The sequence below is a fragment of the Arachis ipaensis genome, chromosome B3, assembly GCF_059453495.1.
Source record: "Arachis ipaensis isolate K30076 ecotype BB chromosome B3, ASM5945349v1, whole genome shotgun sequence".
NCBI classification, from domain to species: Eukaryota; Viridiplantae; Streptophyta; class Magnoliopsida; order Fabales; family Fabaceae; genus Arachis; species Arachis ipaensis.
Genome location: NC_142438.1, coordinates 64,508,328 through 64,528,039, shown reverse-complemented (window position 1 = coordinate 64,528,039; position 19,712 = coordinate 64,508,328). Strand labels below are relative to the sequence as shown.

At 39.9% G+C, this 19,712-nt stretch overlaps 1 non-coding gene across 1 annotated transcript; it reads left to right on the top strand.

Moving 5' to 3' along the window:
• Positions 1-11,859: 11,859 nt before the first annotated feature.
• LOC148570917 (small nucleolar RNA R71) lies at positions 11,860-11,967 on the top strand. The gene has a single exon (XR_015907967.1). It is a non-coding gene; the product is annotated as a small nucleolar RNA R71 (small nucleolar RNA).
• Positions 11,968-19,712: the final 7,745 nt, after the last annotated feature.

Sequence of the window (19,712 nt, the reverse complement as noted above, 5' to 3'; positions counted from 1 at the left end):
GTAAGAAGCATGTTTTAGGCGTTCAACGCCAGAACAGAGCATGGTTCTGGCGCTGAACGCCAGAAATGGGCAGCATCTGGGCGTTTGAACGCCAGAAAGGCACCCTGGAGGAGAGCTGGCGCTGAACGCCCAGAACAAGCATGGTTCTGGCGTTCAACGCCAGAAATAGGCTACAAATGGGCGTTCAACGCCCAGAACAAGCACCAACCTGGCGCTGAACGCCCAGAGTTGTGTGCAAAGGCATTTTACATGCCTAATTTGGTGCAAGGTTGTAAATCCTTGAACACCTCAGGATCTGTGGACCCCACAGGATCACCTCAGGATCTGTGGAACCCACAGGATCCCCACCTACCTCCACTCACTTCTTCTCACCCCTCTTTCACACAATCCCATAAACACTCTTCCCTAAAACCCTTCACCAATCACCTCAATCTCTCTTCCCTATCACCACTTCACCACTCACATCCATCCACCCTTCCCCATAAACCGACCTCATAAACTCCACCTACCTTCAAAATTCAAAATCAATTTCCCACCCAAACCCACCCTAAATGGCCGAACCTTCACCCCCCTCCCATCCCTATATATAACCCTCCATTCTTCCTCATTTTCACACAACACAACCCTCTCTTCTCTTCTTGGCCGAAACATAACCCCTTCTCCCTCTCCTCCATTTCTTCTTCTTCTTCTTCATCTATTCTTTTTTCTCTTGCTCGAGGGCGAGCAAAATTCTAAGTTTGGTGTGGTAAAAGCATAAGCTTTTTGTCTTTCCATTACCATTGATGGCACCTAAGACCGGAGAATCCTTTAGAAAAGGAAAAGGGAAGACAAAAGCTTCCACTTCCGAGTCATAGAAGATGGAAAGGTTCATCTCCAAAGCCCATCAAGACCACTTCCATGATGTTGTGGCCAAGAAGAAGGTGATCCCCGAGGTCCCTTTCAAGCTCAAGAGAAATGAGTATCCGGAGATCCGACATGAAATCCAAAGAAGAGGTTTGGAAGTTCTAACAAACCCCATCCAACAAGTCGGCATCTTAATGGTTCAAGAGTTCTATGCCAATGCATGGATCACTAGGAACCATGATCAAAGTAAGAACCCGAACCCAAAGAATTATCTCACCATGGTTCGGGGGAAATACTTAGATTTTAGTCCGGAAAATGTGAGGTTGGCGTTCAACTTGCCAAACAAGGAAGAGAACGCACGCCCCTACACAAGGAGAGTCAACTTTGATCAAAGGTTGGACCAAGTCCTCATGGACATATGTGTAGAAGGAGCTCAATGGAAGATTGACTCAAAAGGCAAACCGGTTCAACTAAGAAGACTAGACCTTAAGCCTGTAGCTAGAGGATGGTTGGAGTTCATCCAACGCTCCATCATCCCCACTAGCAACCGATCTGAAGTTACTATGGATCGGGCCATCATGATTCATAGCATCATGATTGGAGAGGAAGTAGAAGTTCATGAAGTCATTTCCCTTGAACTCTACAAAATAGCCGAAAAGTCATCCCCCATGGCAAGGCTAGCTTTTCCTCATCTTATTTGCCATCTATGTTACTCAGCTAGAGCTTTCATAGAAGGAGACATTCACATTGAGGAAGAGAAGCCCATCACTAAGAAAAATATGGAGCAAGCAAGAGAGCCCATTCATGGAGCTCAAGAGGCGCATGAAGCTCATCACCATGAGATCCCGGAGATGCCTCAAATGCATTTCCCTCCACAGAACTATTGGGAGCAAATCAACACTTCCCTAGGAGAATTAAGCTCCAACATGGGACAACTAAGGGTGGAACATCAAGAGCACTCCATCATCCTTCATGAAATAAGAGAAGATCAAAAAGCAATGAGGGAGGAGCAACAAAGACAAGGAAGAGACATAGAAGAGCTCAAGGACATCATTGGTTCCTCAAGAAGGAAACGCCACCATCACTAAGGTGGACTCATTCCTTGTTCTTACATTCTCTGTTTTTCATTTTCTATGTTAAGTGCTTATCTATGTTTGTGTCTTCATTACATGATCATTAGTAGTTAGTAACTATGTCTTAAAGTTATGAATGTCCTATGAATCCATCACCTCTCTTAAATAAAAACTGTTTTAATTCAAAAGAACAAGAAGTACATGAGTTTCGAATTTATCCTTGAACTTAGTTTAATTATATTGATGTGGTGACAATACTTCTTGTTTTCTGAATGTATGCTTGAACAGTGCATATGTCTTTTGAAGTTGTTGTTTAAGAATGTTAAATATGTTGGCTCTTGAAAGAATGATGACTAGGAAACATGTTATTTGATAATCTGAAAAATCATAAAAATGATTCTTGAAGCAAGAAAAAGCAGCAAAGAACAAAGCTTGCAGAAAAAAAAAATAGGCGAAAAAAAAATTAGAAAGAAAAAGAAAAAGCAAGCAGAAAAAGCCAAAAACTCTTAAAACCAAGAGGCAAGAGCAAAAAGCCAAGAACCTTTAAAACCAAAAGGCAAGGGCAAATAAAAAGGATCCCAAGGCTTTGAGCATCAGTGGATAGGAGGGCCTAAAGGAATAAAATCCTGGTCTAAGCGGCTAAACCGAGCTGTCCCTAACCATGTGCTTGTGGCGTGTAGGTGTCAAGTGAAAACTTGAGACTGAGTGGTTAAAGTCAAGGTCCAAAGCAAAAAAAGAGTGTGCTTAAGAACCCTAGACACCTCTAATTGGGGACTTTAGCAAAGCTGAGTCACAATCTGAAAAGGTTCACCCAATTATGTGTCTGTGGCAATTATGTATCCGGTGGTAATACTGAAAAACAAAGTGCTTAGGGCCACGGCCAAGACTCATAAAATAGCTGTGTTCAAGAATCATCATACTGAACTAGGAGAATCAATAACACTATCTGAACTCTGAGTTCCTATAGAAGCCAATCATTCTGAACTTCAATGGATAAAGTGAGATGCCAAAACTATTCAAGAGGCAAAAAGCTACAAGTCCCGCTCATCTGATTGGAGCTATGTTTCATTGATAGTTTGGAATTTATAGTATATTCTCTTTTTTTTATCCTATTTGATTTTCAGTTGCTTGGGGACAAGCAACAATTTAATTTTGGTGTTGTGATGAGCGGATAATTTGTACGCTTTTTGGCATTGTTTTTAGTATGTTTTTAGTAGGATCTAGTTACTTTTAGGGATGTTTTCATTAGTTTTTATGTTAAATTCACATTTCTGGACTTTACTATGAGTTTGTGTATTTTTCTGTGATTTCAGGTTTTTTCTGGCTGAAATTGAGGGACTTGAGCAAAAATCAGATTCAGAGGTTGAAGAAGGACTGCTGATGCTGTTAGATTCTGACCTCCCTGCACTCAAAGTGGATTTTCTGGAGCTACAAAACTCAAAATGGCGCGCTTCTAATTGCGTTGGAAAGTAGACATCCAGGGCTTTCCAGCAATGTATAATAGTCGATACTTTGGCCGAGTTTAGACGACGTAAAAGGGCGTTGAACGCCAGTTCTACGCTGCTGTCTAGAGTTAAACGCCAGAAACAAGTCACAAACCAGAGTTGAACGTCAGAAATACGTTACAACCTGGCGTTCAACTCCAGAAAGAGCCTCTGCACGTGTAACATTCAAGCTCAGCCCAAGCACACACCAAGTAGGCCCCAGAAGTGGATCTATGCATCAATTACTTACTTCTGTAAACCCTAGTAACAAGTTTAGTATAAAATTGAACTTTTTATCATTGTATTCGCAGTCTTGGTTACTCCGGTTCCCCTCTGGGACCGAGACCAATGAACTCCATTATCATTTATGTATTTTTAATGGTAGAGTTTCTACACTCCATAGATTAAGGTGTGGAGCTCTGCTGTTCCTCAAAGATTAATGCAAAGTACTACTGTTTTTTATTCAATTCATCTTATTTCGCTTCTAAGATATTCATTCGTACTTCAACCTGAATGTGATGAAAGTGACAATCATCATCATTCCCTATGAACGTGTGCCTGACAACCACTTCCGTTCTACCTTAGATTGAATGAGTGTCTCTTAGATCTCTTAATCGGAATCTCCGTTCAGATAAGCGTATGGATGCCGCCATCATTCTAGCTTACACCACGAAGATTCCGATTAAGTGATCTAAGAGACATTCATTCAATCTAAGGTAGAACGGAAGTGGTTGTCAGGCACACGTTCATAGGGAATGATGATGATTGTCACGTTCATCACATTCAGGTTGAAGTACGAATGAATATCTTAGAAGCGAAATAAGATGAATTGAATAGAAAACAGTAGTACTTTGCATTAATCTTTGAGGAACAGCAGAGCTCCACACCTTAATCTATGGAGTGTAGAAACTCTACCGTTGAAAATACATAAGTGATAATGGAGCTCATTGGTCTCGGTCCCAGAGGGGAATCGGAGTAACCAAGACTGCGAATACAATGATAAAAAGTTCTATTTTATACTAAACTAGTCACTAGGGTTTACAGAAGTAAGTAATTGATGCATAGATCCACTTCCGGGGCCCACTTGGTATGTGCTTGGGCTGAGCTTGAATGTTACACATGCAGAGGCTCTTTCTGGAGTTGAACGCCAGGTTGTAACGTATTTCTGGCGTTCAACTCTGGTTTGTGACTTGTTTCTGGCGTTTAACTCCAGACAGCAGCGTAGAACTGGCGTTCAACGCCCTTTTACGTCGTCTAAACTCGGCCAAAGTATCAACTATTATACATTTCTGGAAAGCCCTATATGTCTACTTTTCAACGCAATTGGAAGCGCGCCATTTTGAGTTCTGTAGCTTCAGAAAATCCACTTTGAGTGCAGGGAGGTCAGGATCCAACAGCATCAGCAGTCCTTCTTCAACCTCTGAATCTGATTTTTGCTCAAGTCCCTCAATTTCAGCCAGAAAATACCTGAAATCACAGAAAAACACACAAACTCATAGTAAAGTCCAGAAATGTGAATTTAACATAAAAACTAATGAAAACATCCCTAAAAGTAACTAGATCCTACTAAAAACATACTAAAAACAATGCCAAAAAGCGTACAAATTATCCGCTCATCAAAGAACAAGCGGATATGCAAAGGAACACCCTAGAGTTTGTGACTAACTTGACCAAGGTAGTGCATACTTTAGCCTACCAATGCTTGAATACTCAAGGTGCTTTCGTGGCCACATATGAAAAAGCAAAAGAAGAGCAAAGTATGACGGAGAAATTGGAAAATTCGGTGGAGAAGAAGGAAGAGTCGAATTTTGTGTTGGAACAATTAGAGAAGCCTATGGTTATTGAAAAGAAGGAAGAAGTGGTTGAAGATTTAGGAGATGTTGAAAGTCCATGGGAATGTATCATCATGGAGCACTCCTCCAAGAAGCTCGATATTGACGTTGAGGAGGGTGCGCAACTGGTGCACGAAATTGTGATCATCAATGGCGCTAACAACTTGGTACGCACAATTGTAATCTCAACTCTTTTTCACAATTCCGTACAACTAACCAGCAAGTGTACTGGGTCGTCCAAGTAATAAACCTTACGTGAGTAAGGATCGATCCCACGTAGATTCTCGGCTTGAAGCAAGCTATGGTCATCTTGTAAATCTCAGTCAGGCGGATTCAAATGGTTATGGAGAATTGATAATTAAAAGATGAATAAAATATAAGATAAGATAGAGATACTTATGTAATTCATTGGTGAGAATTTCAGATAAGCGTATGAAGATGCTTTGTTCCTCCTGAACTTTTGCTTTCCTATTGTCTTCATCCAATCATTCATACTCCTTTCCATGGCAAGCTATATGTTGGGTTTCACCGTTGTCAATGGCTACCTCCCGTTCTCTCAGTGAAAATGGTCCAAATGCGCTGTCACCGCACGGCTAATCATCTGTCGGTTCTCGATCATGTTGGAATAGGGTCCATTGATCCTTTTGCGTTTGTCACTACGCCCAACACTCGCGAGTTTGAAGCTCGTCATAATCATCCCTTCCCAGATCCTACTCGGAATATCACAGACAAGGTTTAGACTTTCCGGATGTCAGGAACGGCCGCCAATAATTCTAGCCTATACCACGAAGGTTTTAATCTTAGATTAGAAACCCAAGAGACACACATTCAAGCTTGTTTACATGTAGAACGGAAGTGGTTGTCAGGCACGCGTTCATAGATGAGAATAGTGATGAGTGTCACGGATCATCACATTCATCAAGTTGAAGAATGAGTGTATATATTAGAGAAGAAGTAGGCGTGAATTGAATAGAAAACAGTAGTACTTTGCATTCATTCATGAAGAACAGCAGAGCTCCACACCCTATTCTATGGGGTGTAGAAACTCCACCGTTAAAAATACAAAAGTGATAATGGTGGTCATTGGCTTCGGCCCCAGAGAGGAAACCAGAAGAACCAAGATGAAAATACAATAGCAAAAGGTCCTATTTATAGAGAACTAGTTGCCTAGGGTTTACAGAAATAACTAATTAATGCAGAAATCTTCTTCCGGGCCCACTTGGTGTGTGCTTGGGCTGAGCATTGAAGCTTTCACATGTAGAGACTTTTCTTGGAGTTAAACGCCAGCTTTTGTGCCAGTTTGGGCGTTTAACTCCAGCTTTTATGCTAGTTCTGGCGTTTTGACGCCAGAATTTTTATGCTGACTTGGAACGCCGGTTTGGGCCATCAAATCTCGGGCAAAGTATGAACTATTATATATTGCTGAAAAGCCCAGAATGTCTACTTTTCAACGCAATTCAGAGCGCACCAATTGAGCTTTGGTAGCTCCAGAAAATTCACTTCGAGTGCAGGGAGGTCAGAATCCAACAGCATCTGCAGTCCTTTTTCAGCCTATGAATCAGATTTTTGCTTAGGTCCCTCAATTTCAACCAGAAAATACCTGAAATCACAGAAAATATAATAAAAACTAACTAAAACATACTGAAAACTACCTAAAAATAATGCCAAAAAGTGTATAAATTATCCGCTCATCACAACACCAAACTTAAATTGTTGCTTGTCCCCAAGCAACTAAAAACAAGGTAGGATAAAAAGAAGAGAATATACAATGAATTTCAAAAACATCTATGAAGATTAGTATTAATTAGATGAGTGGGGCTATTAGCTTTTTGCTTCTGAACAGTTTTGGCATCTCACTTTATCCTTTGAAGTTCAGAATGATTGGCTTCTATAGGAACTCAGAATTCAGATAGTGTTATTGATTCTCCTAGTTTAGTATGTTGATTCTTGAACATAGTTACTTTATGAGTCTTGGCTGTGACCCTAAGCATTTTGTTTTCCAGTATTACCACCGGATACATAAATGCCACAGACACATAACTGGGTGAACCTTTTCAAATTGTGACTCATCTTTGCTAGAGTCTCCAATTAGAGGTGTCCAGAGCTCTTAAGCACACTCTTATTGTTTTGGACCACGACTTTAACTGCTCAGTCTCAAGCTTTTCACTTGACACCTTCACGCCACAAGCACATGGTTAGGGACAGCTTGGTTTAGCCGCTTAGGCCAGGATTTTATTCTTGTGGGCCCTCCTATCCACTGATGCTCAAAGCCTTGGATCCTTTTTATTTTACCCTTGCCTTTTGGTTTAAAGGGCTATTGGCTTTTTTTGCTTGCTTTTTCTTTCTCTCTTTTTTTCTTTATTTTTCGCCTCTTTTTTTTTGCATATATTTTTTTCTGCAAGCTTTTCACTGCTTTTTCTTGCTTCAAGAATCAATTTTATGATTTTTCAGATTATCAATACCATTTCTCCTTTTTTCATCATTCTTTCAAGAGCCAACAATTTTAACATTCATGAACAAAAAATTCAAAAATATGCACTGTTCAAGCAGTCATTCAGAAAAACAAAAAGTATTGCCACCACATCAAAATAATTAATCTATTTTAAAATTTGAAATTTATGTACTTCTTTTTCTTTTTGCAATTAAAAACACTTTTTATTTAAGAAAGGTGATGGATTCATAGGACATTCATAGCTTTAAGGCATAGACACTTAGACACTAGTGATCATGTAATAAGACACAAACATATATAAAACATAAAGCATAATTTTCGAAAAACAGAAAAATAAGAACAAGAAAATTAAAGAACGGGTCCACCTTAGTGATGGCGGCTTGTTCTTCCTCTTAAAGATCTTATGGAGTCCTTGAGCTCCTCAATGTCTCTTCCTTGTCTTTGTTGCTCCTCCCTCATGACTCTTTGGTCTTCTCTAATTTCATGGAGTAGGATGGAATGCTCTTGGTGCTCCACCCTTAGTTGTCCCATATTGGAACTTAATTCTCCTAGGGAGGTGTTGATTTGCTCCCAATAGTTTTGTGGAGAAAAATGCATCCCTTGAGGCATCTCAGGGATTTCATGATGAGGAATTTCCTCATGCTCTTGGTGAGGTTCATGAGTGAGCTCTCTTTTTGCTCCATCCTTTTCTTAGTGATGGGCTTGTCCTCATCAATGAGGATGTCTTCCTCTATGTCAATCCCAGCTGAATTGCAGAGGTGACAAATGAGATGAGAGAAGGCTAACTTTGCCAAAGTAGAGGACTTGTCCGCCACCTTGTAGAGTTCTAGGGATATAACCTCATAAACTTCTACTTCCTCTCCAATCATGATGCTATGGATCATGATACCCGGTCTATAGTAACTTCAGACCGGTTGCTAGTAGGAATGATTGAGCGTTTGATGAACTCCAACCATCGCCTAGCCACGGGCTTGAGGTCATGCCTTCTTAGTTGAACCGGCTTCCCTCTTGAATCTCTCTTCCATTGAGTGCCCTCTTCACAAATGTCTATGAGGACTTGGTCCAACCTTTGATCAAAGTTGACCCTTCTAGTGTAGGGGCGTGCATCTCCTTGCATCATGGGCAAGTTGAATGCCAACCTTACATTTTCCGGACTGAAATCTAAGCATTTCCCCCGGACCATTGTAAGCCAATTCTTTGGGTCCGGGTTCACACTTTGATCATGGTTCTTGGTGATCCATGCATTGCCATAGAACTCTTGAACCATTAAGATCCCGACTTGTTGAATGGGGTTGGTGAGAACTTCCCAACCTCTTCTTCGAATCTCATGTCGGATCTCCAGATATTCACCCTTTTTGAGTTTGAAAGGGACCTCGGGGATCACCTTCTTCTTGGCCACAACTTCATAGAAGTGGTCTTGATGTATCTTTGAGATGAATCTCTCCATCTCTCATGACTCGGAGGCGGAAGCTTTTGCCTTCCCTTTCCTCTTTCTAGAGGTTTCTCCGGCCTTAGGTGCCATAAATGGTTATGGAAAAACAAAAAGCTTTAGCTTTTACCACACCAAACTTAGAAGGTTTGCTCGTCCTCGAGCAAAAGAAGAAAGAAAAGAGTAGAAGAAGAAAATGGAGGAGATAGATGGGGTTTTATGGTTCGGCCAAGGGGGATTAGTAGTGTGTATGATGTGTGAAAATGAATGAGTGAAGATGGGTTTATATAGGAGTGGAGAGAGGGGTAGGGTTCGGCCATGTATGGGTGGGTTTGGGAGGTAAAGTGGTTTGAATTTGAATGGTGAGGTAGGTGGGGTTTTATGATGGATGGATGTGGATTGGTGAAGAGATTATGGAGAAGAGGGTATGATTTGATAGGTTAGGGGTTTTTTGGGAAGAGGTATTGAGGTGATTGGAGAAGGGTATTTGGGGAAGGGTGTTATGGGAAGGTGTGAAGAAGAGAGAGAGAGATGAGGTAGGTGGGGATCCTGTGGGGTCCACAGATCCTGAGGTGTCAAGGATTTCTCATCCCTGCACCATGTTGGCGTGTAAACGCCCCATGATTGCCAATCCTGGCGTTAAACGCCAGGTTCCTGCCCATTTCTGGCGTTTAATGCCAGCTTTTCTCCCCTTTCTGGCGTTTAAATGCCAACTTTGTGCCCATTTCTGACATTAAATGGCAGTCTGGTGCCCATTTTTGGCGTTAAACGCTAGTCTGGTGCCCATTTCTGGCGTTAAATGCCCAGAATGGGGCCAGACTGGGCATTTTAACGCCCAGAATGGTGCCAGACTGGGCGTTTAATGCCCATTCTGCTACCCTTACTGGCATTTAAATGCCAGTAAGCTTCTCCTCCAGGGTGTGCTATTTTTAATACTATTTTTCATTCTGTTTTTGCTTTTTCAGTTGTTTTTATGGCTTCACATGATCATCAACCTACATAAAACATAAAATAACATTGGAAACTAAATAGATATGATTAAATAAAATTAGGTTGCCTCCCAACAAGCACTTATTTAATGTCAATAGCTTGACAGTGGGCTCTCATGGAGCCTCACAGATACTCAGAACATGATGATGGCCTCCCAACACCAAACTTAGAGTTTGAATGTGGGGTCTCTGTTTGACTCTGCATTGAGAGAAGCTTTTCATACTTCCTCTCCATGGTTACAAAGGGAGATCCTTGAGCTTTAAACACAATGGAGTCCTCATTCACTTGAAGGACCAATTCTCCTCTGTCAACATCAATCACAGTTTTTGCTATGGCTAGGAAGGGTCTGCCAAGGATGATAGATTCATCCTTACACTTCCCAGTGTCTAGGATTATAAAATCAGCAGGGATGTAGTGGCCTTCAACCTTTACCAAGACATCCTCTACAAGTCCATAAGCCTGTTTCCATGAATTGTATGCCATCTCTAGTGAGATTCTTACAGCTTGTACCTTACGGATCCCTAGCTTCTCCATCACAGAGAGTGGCATGAGGTTTATACTTAACCCCAGGTCACACAGAGCCTTCTCGAAGGTCATGGTGCCTATGGTACAAGGTATGGAGAACTTTCCAGGATCCTGTCCCTTCTGAGGTAATCTCTGGCTAGTCAAGTCATCCAGTTCTTTGGTGAGCAAGGGAGGTTCATCCTCCCAAGTTCCATTACCAAATAACTTGGCATTTAGCTTCATGATTGCTCCAAGGTACTTAGCAACTTGCTCTTCAGTAACATCTTCATCCTCTTCAGAGGAAGAATACTCATCAGAGCTCATGAATGGCAGAAGTAAATTCGATGGAATCTCTATGGTCTCAGTGTGAGCCTCAGATTCCCATGGTTCCTCATTCGGGAACTCCTCGGAGGCCAGTGGATGTCCATTGAGGTCTTCCTCAGTGGAAATCACTGCCTTTCCCTCATCTATGCATTCGGCCATGTGGGACGTGTTTATGGCCTTGCATTTTCTCTTTTGGGTTCTCTTCTGTATTGCTTAGGAGAGTACTAGGAGGGAGTTCAGTAATCCTCTTACTCAGCTGACCCACTTGTGCCTCCAAATTTCTAATGGAGGACCTTGTTTCAGTCATGAAACCTTAAGTGGTTTTAGTTAGATCAGAGATTATGGTTGCTAAGTCAGATTTGCTCTGCTTAGAATTCTCTGTCTGTTGCTGAGAAGATGATGAAAAAGGCTTGCTATTGCTAAACTTATTTCTTCCACTATTACTGTTGTTGAAGCCTTGTTGGGGCCTCTATTGGTCCTTCCATAAGAGATTCTGATGATTTCTCCATGAAGGATTATAGGTGTTTTCATAGGGTTCTCCCATGTAATTCACCTCTTCCATTGCTGGGTTCTCAGGATCATAAGCTTCTTCTTCGGATGAAGCTTCTTTGGTACTGCCTGTTGCTGCTTGCATGCCAGACAGACTCTGAGAGATCATATTGACTTGCTGAGTCAATATTTTGTTGTGAGCCAATATGGCATTCAGAGTATCAATCTCAAGAACTCCTTTCTTCTGATTTGTCCCATTATTCACAGGGTTCTTTTCAGAAGTGTACATAAATTGGTTATTTGCAACTATCTCAATGAGTTCCTGAGCTTCTGCAGGCGTCTTCTTTAGATGAAGAGATCCTCCAGCAGAACTGTCCAATGACATCTTGGACAGTTCAGACAGACCATCATAGAAGATACCTATGATGCTCCATTCAGAAAGCATGTCAGAAGGACACCTTCTGATCAATTGCTTGTATCTTTCCCAAGCTTCATAGAGGGATTCACCTTCCTTCTGTCTAAAGGTCTAGACCTCCACTCTCAGCTTACTCAATTTTTAAGGTAGAAAGAATTTGGCCAGAAAAGTACTAACCAGCTTTTCCCAAGAGTTCAGGCTTTCCTTAGGTTGTGAATCCAACCATATTTTAGCTCTGTCTCTTACAGCAAAAGGGAAGAGCATAAGTCTGTAGACCTCAGGGTCAACCCCATTGGTCTTGACAGTGTCACAGATTTACAAGAATTCAGCTAAGAACTGATGAGGATCTTCCAATGGAAGTCCATAAAACTTGCAATTCTGTTGCATTAGAGAAACTAATTGAGGTTTCAGCTCAAAGTTGTTTGCTCCAATGGCAGGGATAGAGATGCTTCTCCCATAGAAGTCGGGAGTAGGTGCAGTAAAGTCACCAAGCACCTTCCGTGCATTGTTGGCATTGTTGTTGTTTTCAGCTGCCATGACTTCTTCTTGTTTGAAAATTTCTGTTAGGTCCTATCCAGAGAGTTGTGCTTTAGCTTCTCTTAGCTTTCTCTTCAAGGTCCTTTCAGTTTTAGGATCATCTTCAACAAGAATGCCTTTGTCCTTGCTCCTGCTCATATGAAAGAGAGGAGAAGAAAGTATGGAATCCTCTATGTCACAGTATAGAGATTCCTTGAGGTGTCAGAGGAAAAGAAAAATAGAAGGAGGGGGTAGAGAGGAGAGAATTCGAACTTATGGAAAGAGGGAATCCGAATGGCACATTAAGGAGGAATGTTAGTCCCTTAAATAGAAAAATGTGAGAAGGGGGGAAAGAATTTTTGAAATTAAGTTTAAAAATATTTTAAAATAATTAAAAGAAATTTTGAAAAATTGGTTGATGATTTTCTAAAATTAAAATCGAGAAAGTAGTTAAGTGATTTTGAAAAAGATTTTGAAATTAGAAATAAAAAAGATATGATTGAAAATCATTTTTGAAAAAGATGTGGTTGAAAAGATATGATTGAGAAAATATGGTTTTAAAAAGATATGATTGACAAACAATTAAAAAGATTTGATTTTTAAAATTAATGTCTTGGCTAACAAGAAGTTTAGAAGATATGATTCTAAAATTCAATTATTGAACCTTTCTTAACAAGGAAGAAATTTTTGAATCAAATCACTAATTGTTAGCAAGGATTTTCGAAAATAGTAAAAAAAATGGAAAGGATTTGATTTTGAAAAGATATGATTGAAAAGATATGATTTGAAAAAGATTTGATTTAGAAAAATTATGAAAATTTGAAAAAGATTTGAATTAAAAACAAAATCTTCCCTCTGGTGCCATCCTGGCGTTAAACGCCTAGAATGGTATCCATTCTGGCGTTTAACGCCCAAAATACTACCTTTTTGGGCGTTTAACGCCCAGCTTTTTCTCTATAATTCCTCTGCTGTATGTTCTGAATCTTCAATGCTCTGTATTATTAACTTGAAAAGACATAATTTTGAAATTTTTTTTGAATTTTTTAATGATGAGAAATAATCAAAATGCAACTAATCATGAAAACTAAGATCAAACAAACAATGCATGCAAGACACCAAACTTAGAAATTTTCATATTAGAGACAGTAACAAATTGAGAATGCATATGAGAAACAACAAAACACACAAAACAAGAGAATTTAAAGATCAGAGCAAGAAAATCATCAAGAACAACTTGAAGATTAATGAAGAACATAATTCATACATTCGAAAAATGCAAGGAATTAAATAAAACATGCAGGAAACCAAACTTAAAAATTGACATTAGACTTAAACAAGAACCACAAATTATTTTTGATTTTTATGATTTTATTAAAAATTTTTTTGTAATTTTTCAAAAATTAATTGGAGAAAGAGAAAATAAGGAATTCAAAATTCTTAATGAGAATTCCAGGAATCATGCAATGTTAGTCTAAAACTCCGGTCCAGGAATTAGACATGGCTTACTAGTCAGCCATGCTTTCAGTGAAAGCTTCGGTCCAAAACACTAGACATGGCCAGCCAAGCTTTAGCAGTTCATTACATTCAACAGTAAAATTGATAGAAATCAACAAGCTCTTGTGATGATAAGTTTAAACCTCGGTCCAAACGGTTAGACATGGCTTCACAGCCAGCCAGACTTCAACAGATCATCATGAAACTCTAGAATTCATTCTTAAAAACTCTGAAGAACAAAATAGAGAAATTTTTTTTTTGAAATTTTTTGAAAATAAAAAGTAAAAGCTTAAACATAAAATAAAATTACCTAATCTGAGCAACAAGATGAACCGTCAGTTGTCCAAACTCGAACAATCCCCGGCAACGGCGCCAAAAACTTGGTGCACGAAATTGTGATCATCAATGGCGCCAACAACTTGGTACGCACAATTGTAATCTCAACTCTTTTTCACAAATGCGCACAACTAACCAGCAAGTGTACTGGGTCGTCCAAATAATAAACCTTACGTGAGTAAGGGTCGATCCCACGGAGATTGTCGGCTTGAAGCAAGCTATGGTCATCTTGTAAATCTCAGTTAGGCGGATTCAAATGGTTATGGAGGATTGATAATTAAAAGATGAATAAAATATAAGATAAGATAGAGATACCTATGTAATTCATTGGTGAGAATTTCAGATAAGCGTATGAAGATGCTTTGTTCCTCTTGAACTTCTGCTTTCCTATTGTCTTCATCCAATCATTCATACTCCTTTCCATGGCAAGCTTTATGTTGGGTTTCACCGTTGTCAATTGCTACCTCCCTTCCTCTCAGTGAAAATGGTCCAAATGCGCTGTCACTGCACGGCTAATCATCTGTCGGTTCTCGATCATGTTGGAATAAGATCCATTGATCCTTTTGCGTCTGTCACTACGCCCAACACTCGCGAGTTTGAAGCTTGTCACAGTCATCCCTTCCCAGATCCTACTCGGAATACCACAGACAAGGTTTAGACTTTCCGGATCTCAGGAATGGCCGCCAATAATTCTAGTCTATACCACGAAGGTTTTAATCTTAGATTAGAAACACAAGAGATACACATTCAAGCTTGTTTGCATGTAGAACGGAAGTGGTTGTCAGGCACGCGTTCATAGGTGAGAATAGTGATGAGTGTCACGGATCATCACATTCATCAAGTTGAAGAACGAGTGTATATCTTAGAGAAGAAGTAGGCGTGAATTGAATAAAAAACAGTAGTACTTTGCATTAATTCATGAAGAACAACAGAGCTCCACACCCTAATCTATGGGGTGTAGAAACTCCACCATTGAAAATACAAAAGTGATAATGGTGTTCATTGGCTTCGGCACCAGAGAGGGAACAAAAAGAACCAAGATGAAAATACAATAGCAAAAGGTCCTATTTATAGAGAACTAGTAGCCTAGGGTTTACAGGAATAAGTAATTAATGCAGAAATCTTCTTCCGGCCCCACTTGGTGTGTGCTTGGGCTGATCATTGAAGCTTTCACATGTAGAGACTTTTCTTGGAGTTAAACGCCAGCTTTTGTGCCAGTTTGGGCGTTTAATTCCAGCTTTAATGCCAGTTCTGGCGTTTTGACGCCGGAATTTTTATGCTGATATGAAACGCTAGTTTGGGCCATCAAATCTCGAATAAAGTATGGACTATTATATATTTCTGGAAAGCCCAGGATGTCTACTTTCCAACGCAATTGAGAGCGCATCAATTGAGTCTCTGTAGCTCTAGAATATCCACTTTGAGTGCAGGGAGGTCAGAATCCAACAGCATCTGCAGTACTTTTTCAGCCTCTGAATCAGATTTTTGCTCAGGTCCCTCAATTTCAACCAAAAAATACCTGAAATCATAGAAAAACACACAAACTCATAGTAAAGTCCAGAAATGTGATTTTTATTTAAAAACTAACAAAAATATAATAAAAACTAACTAAAACATACTGAAAACTACCTAAAAATAATGCCAAAAAGCGTATAAATTATCCGCTCATCAGCAACCTCCAAGGCATATCATAGTTGAGGACTTGGAAGAGGTTTATCAAGAGATGGATTCAATCATGGATGAATTTCTATCTACAATTGAATCATTTCCCATTGGACATGAAGTCAAAATTATAGAAGAATGTGCACAACCTCCCATATCCTTGGTGAGAAATGAAGAAGAGAGTGAATCGGAAGAAAGCTACTAAGGGAAAAAGGTTAAAATCGAAAAAGCTTGCGAAGAGGTGGAAACAACTAAAAAAGAGCCTAAAGAAGTAGACCTCGCATTGTTTAAGTGTGGGGAGGTTTCCCTCCCCAAGTCACCATCCAACACAACATTCAAGTGGGTAAAATTCTTATCCCTAAGCTTTACTTTCTCACTTGAATATGGTTTAATTGAAAATGATGGTCAACTTAGAGCTCTTTGTGGAGTTAAGAGTAGGAAAGAGTTGTGTAGTGGTTGGAAACATCACCCTAAGTTCATGATGGTTGCATGCTTAAAGCTATATGGTAATGATTGGTGGAGAACCAAATTGCATGGGTCTTGGAAGTTGTTTGGAACCTTCTTTGAGAATTCTAAGGTCATGCCACCCGGATGGAATAATGATGGCCATTGTAGGTAGTTTTTTCTCTTCATGTAGTTTTGTCTTAATATCTTGGTTGTTAGTTGCTTAAAGTGCAAGTTATGTTTGTTTGCACTTGAAATTTTTTGTTAATTTTGCATTTCAGTTGATCTTGAGTTGTAGGTAGTTTTAGGGTGATTTTTAGCCGTTTATAGTATTTCTAAAAAAAAAAGTCAAGGACGCGTACGCACGCTGTGCGCGCATGAGCCTATACGTGGATACAGGCCCATACATTTTCCAGAGAGTTGGGCCACTCTCGCACCAACACTATGCTAATGGCATAACCACATGCATGCGTACGCGCACTGTGCGCATATGCATCGCTATACATATTTTGCAATACGCGCGCCCGCGCACATACCACGTGCGCGCCAAACGCGCTGACGCAGTTCCCAAGCCTATGACCCGACAGCTGTGCTAACTCCGGGCCAGCACTGTGCCTTTGGCCCAACCTCAATGCACGCAGACGCGTACTGTACGCGTACGTGTCCATGCATACATCTCCATCCACGCTTAGGCGCACCTGGCGCTTCCGCGTCCCTCTACTGATCTGCGCATCCACGCGTAAGCGTGGATGACGCGTCCGCATCGGTAAAAAAAAAGAGTTTTTTTTCTCATCTTCCATTTTCTTTTGTCCACTGCATTTGTATACTTTTATTCTTTGCATTTTCATTTTGTTTTTATAGTCTTTTTTTACTTTATTTTTTTCAAGTTTCTCATTTTAATAATGGTGTTGAATTCTCCTACTTAATTGTTAAGACTCTCTTGTATTATTTTGGTGCTTCGTGACTTATAGCATTAATTGTAATGTTTGTTCTACACACGAGATTAGTGCTTTAGTCCTTCCGAACTCATTATCCTTTGTTTTTGTACTTCATTATCATTGAGTTAGGATGGAACCAAATGCTCTCATGCTTATCACTAGTCTTGTTTGTGTCAATTCTTATTTGATCTTGATGCTCAATATGTTCTTCATGCCTTGACTTTACCCTTGCATCAAGTGTCAGTTAATATGCCTTTGCCTACATTGCTTTCTCACCCACATGTTGTAGCTACCATGTGGTGAGAATCTTACTCTTATTTGGCATTAGCCCCCGCCTATGTTCTATTTTCTTTGCTATCTTTATTGTAGGCTTAATTTTCTTTCTCTTTCTTTCCTTTTAGGTTAGCCACCGAAGGAAGAAAAGGAAGAGCTTTTAAATGGGGTAACAAACAAGTCCAACCGCACAACCCTTTGAAGGAGCTCATTAGTTGTAGCAACCCGTCCACCTTGCTCTCCTTTGCATGCACCGAGGACGGTGCAATCTTCAAGTGTAGGGAGGTCGTCTGACCGATCTCCGTGGGTAAATTTCCTTTTCAACACCAATGTTAGCTAGTTGTTGCATTGCATGATAGGTTGCATGTTAGTTAGAATTTGTACATATTTTACCACTTCCCTTTTATGTTAGGACTACTTGGTTAAGGTGATGATTTCTTTTCCAAGAAACTGTTTTAGGGCACCTCAATTGATTTGAGTGAAAACTTTTCATAAAACTTGCTTGAATCATATATATATTGTGGAACATGATTTTTGAGCTAAGAACACAAGCAAGTGAGACTTGAGCCTAATGGCGTGGTTACATCTTATAACCACTTATTTTTCCTTCTTGTGTGCATTATTCTCTTTCTATTATTGTGATCTTTGATTTGTTTGATTCTTTATGTCCATTATTTTGTGTATTCATGCATTTATATGATTGAGGCCATCATTTCATTTAGCTCACTTATCCAAATAGCCTTACCTTTTATCTTCCATTGTTAGCCAAATTTGAGCCTACGATTAACCCACTTTGTTCTAATTTTAGCACATTACAAGCATTTAAGCGAAAAACAATAAATGTCCTTTATTTGGATCTTTGACTAGCTTAGGCTAGTGTGTGTATCATTCAAGTGTGGGAACCTTGGGACATTGGTTGAATAAAAGGGTAGTTTTGTATTTTTGTTGTAAATATTGGGAATTGGGTACATGCTCATGTGTAATGAATGTAAGACCTTATTATTGGTTATTGTAAATATTTTCTTTTGCTTGTTTATTTGTTCTTATTTTTGTTTTAAATTTTTAATTTTTATTAGCTACTATGAGTTCTCACCCCTCTGGCTTTAAGTTTGGTTCCAATGTTGTTGTAAGGAATGGAAGCTATAATAGGAACATGCATCAAAGTCAAAACAATCAAAGATGGAAGGAGCCACGAGGATCTGATCAACCCTTTCGGCAACAACACCTTCCAAGATACCATGGACAACGACCATTCTACAATGCATGCCAAGACAATAGTTATGGTGGACCCCTTCGTGACAAACCACCCCCACCAAATTACTATGGTTAAGAGCCATTCCGAGGTGTATGCCAAGATGATAGATATGGTGGACCCCCTTGTAGTTACTAACAAGCCCCATCATATGCACATAAACCACCTCCTCAACATAGCTTCGAACCACCATACTTACAAGCCAACCACAACCATTCACCTCCATATGACCCTAACCCTTATCCACCCCAATTCCAATCCAATTACTCCCAAGAACCACCACTTTCATATACACCATATCCATGTCCATCGAACCAAGAATCACAGGATCGTCTTAAGGACACAGTAAACCAATTTCATGCAACCCTTCATCAATTGGAGCAAGTGATAAATAGATTAGCCCCCAGTACGAAGGAGACACTAGAAGCTCCGGTGGATGGTAAGGAGCATGACTTTGTACTGAAACAAGTGGAGGAAGCTGCAATTATCGAAGAAGAAGAATTGGTTGAAGACTTAGGAGACGCTGAACCTCCATGGGAATCAAGAATTGTGGAAAATTCTGCCAAGAAATTTACAATTGATGCTAAGGAGGATAGTGCACAACCCCCAAAGCATATATCTTATGAAGAACTGAACAGAACAACTCAAGAAGCGAGTTCCCTTGGTAATGAAAATCATGAATCAAGCTCTCCTAGTAATGAACTTGCATCCGCAAGTGAATTCTTTGAGATGGAAGAATATTCCCCAAGTGAATACGAAGATGATGTGGAGGTAGACTTTTCTCAACCTCCAACTTATGACCTTAGTGATGAAGAAGAATTTGAGGACTTTGATCAAGACGTGGTTGCAGTTGAAAAGGTTTGCAAAGAAGTAGAAGAATTCACAGAAGAATTCAAGGGAGTAGAGCTTGCACAACCACTGGAAACACCTATTCCAAGGCCATTACCACCTAATACAACCTT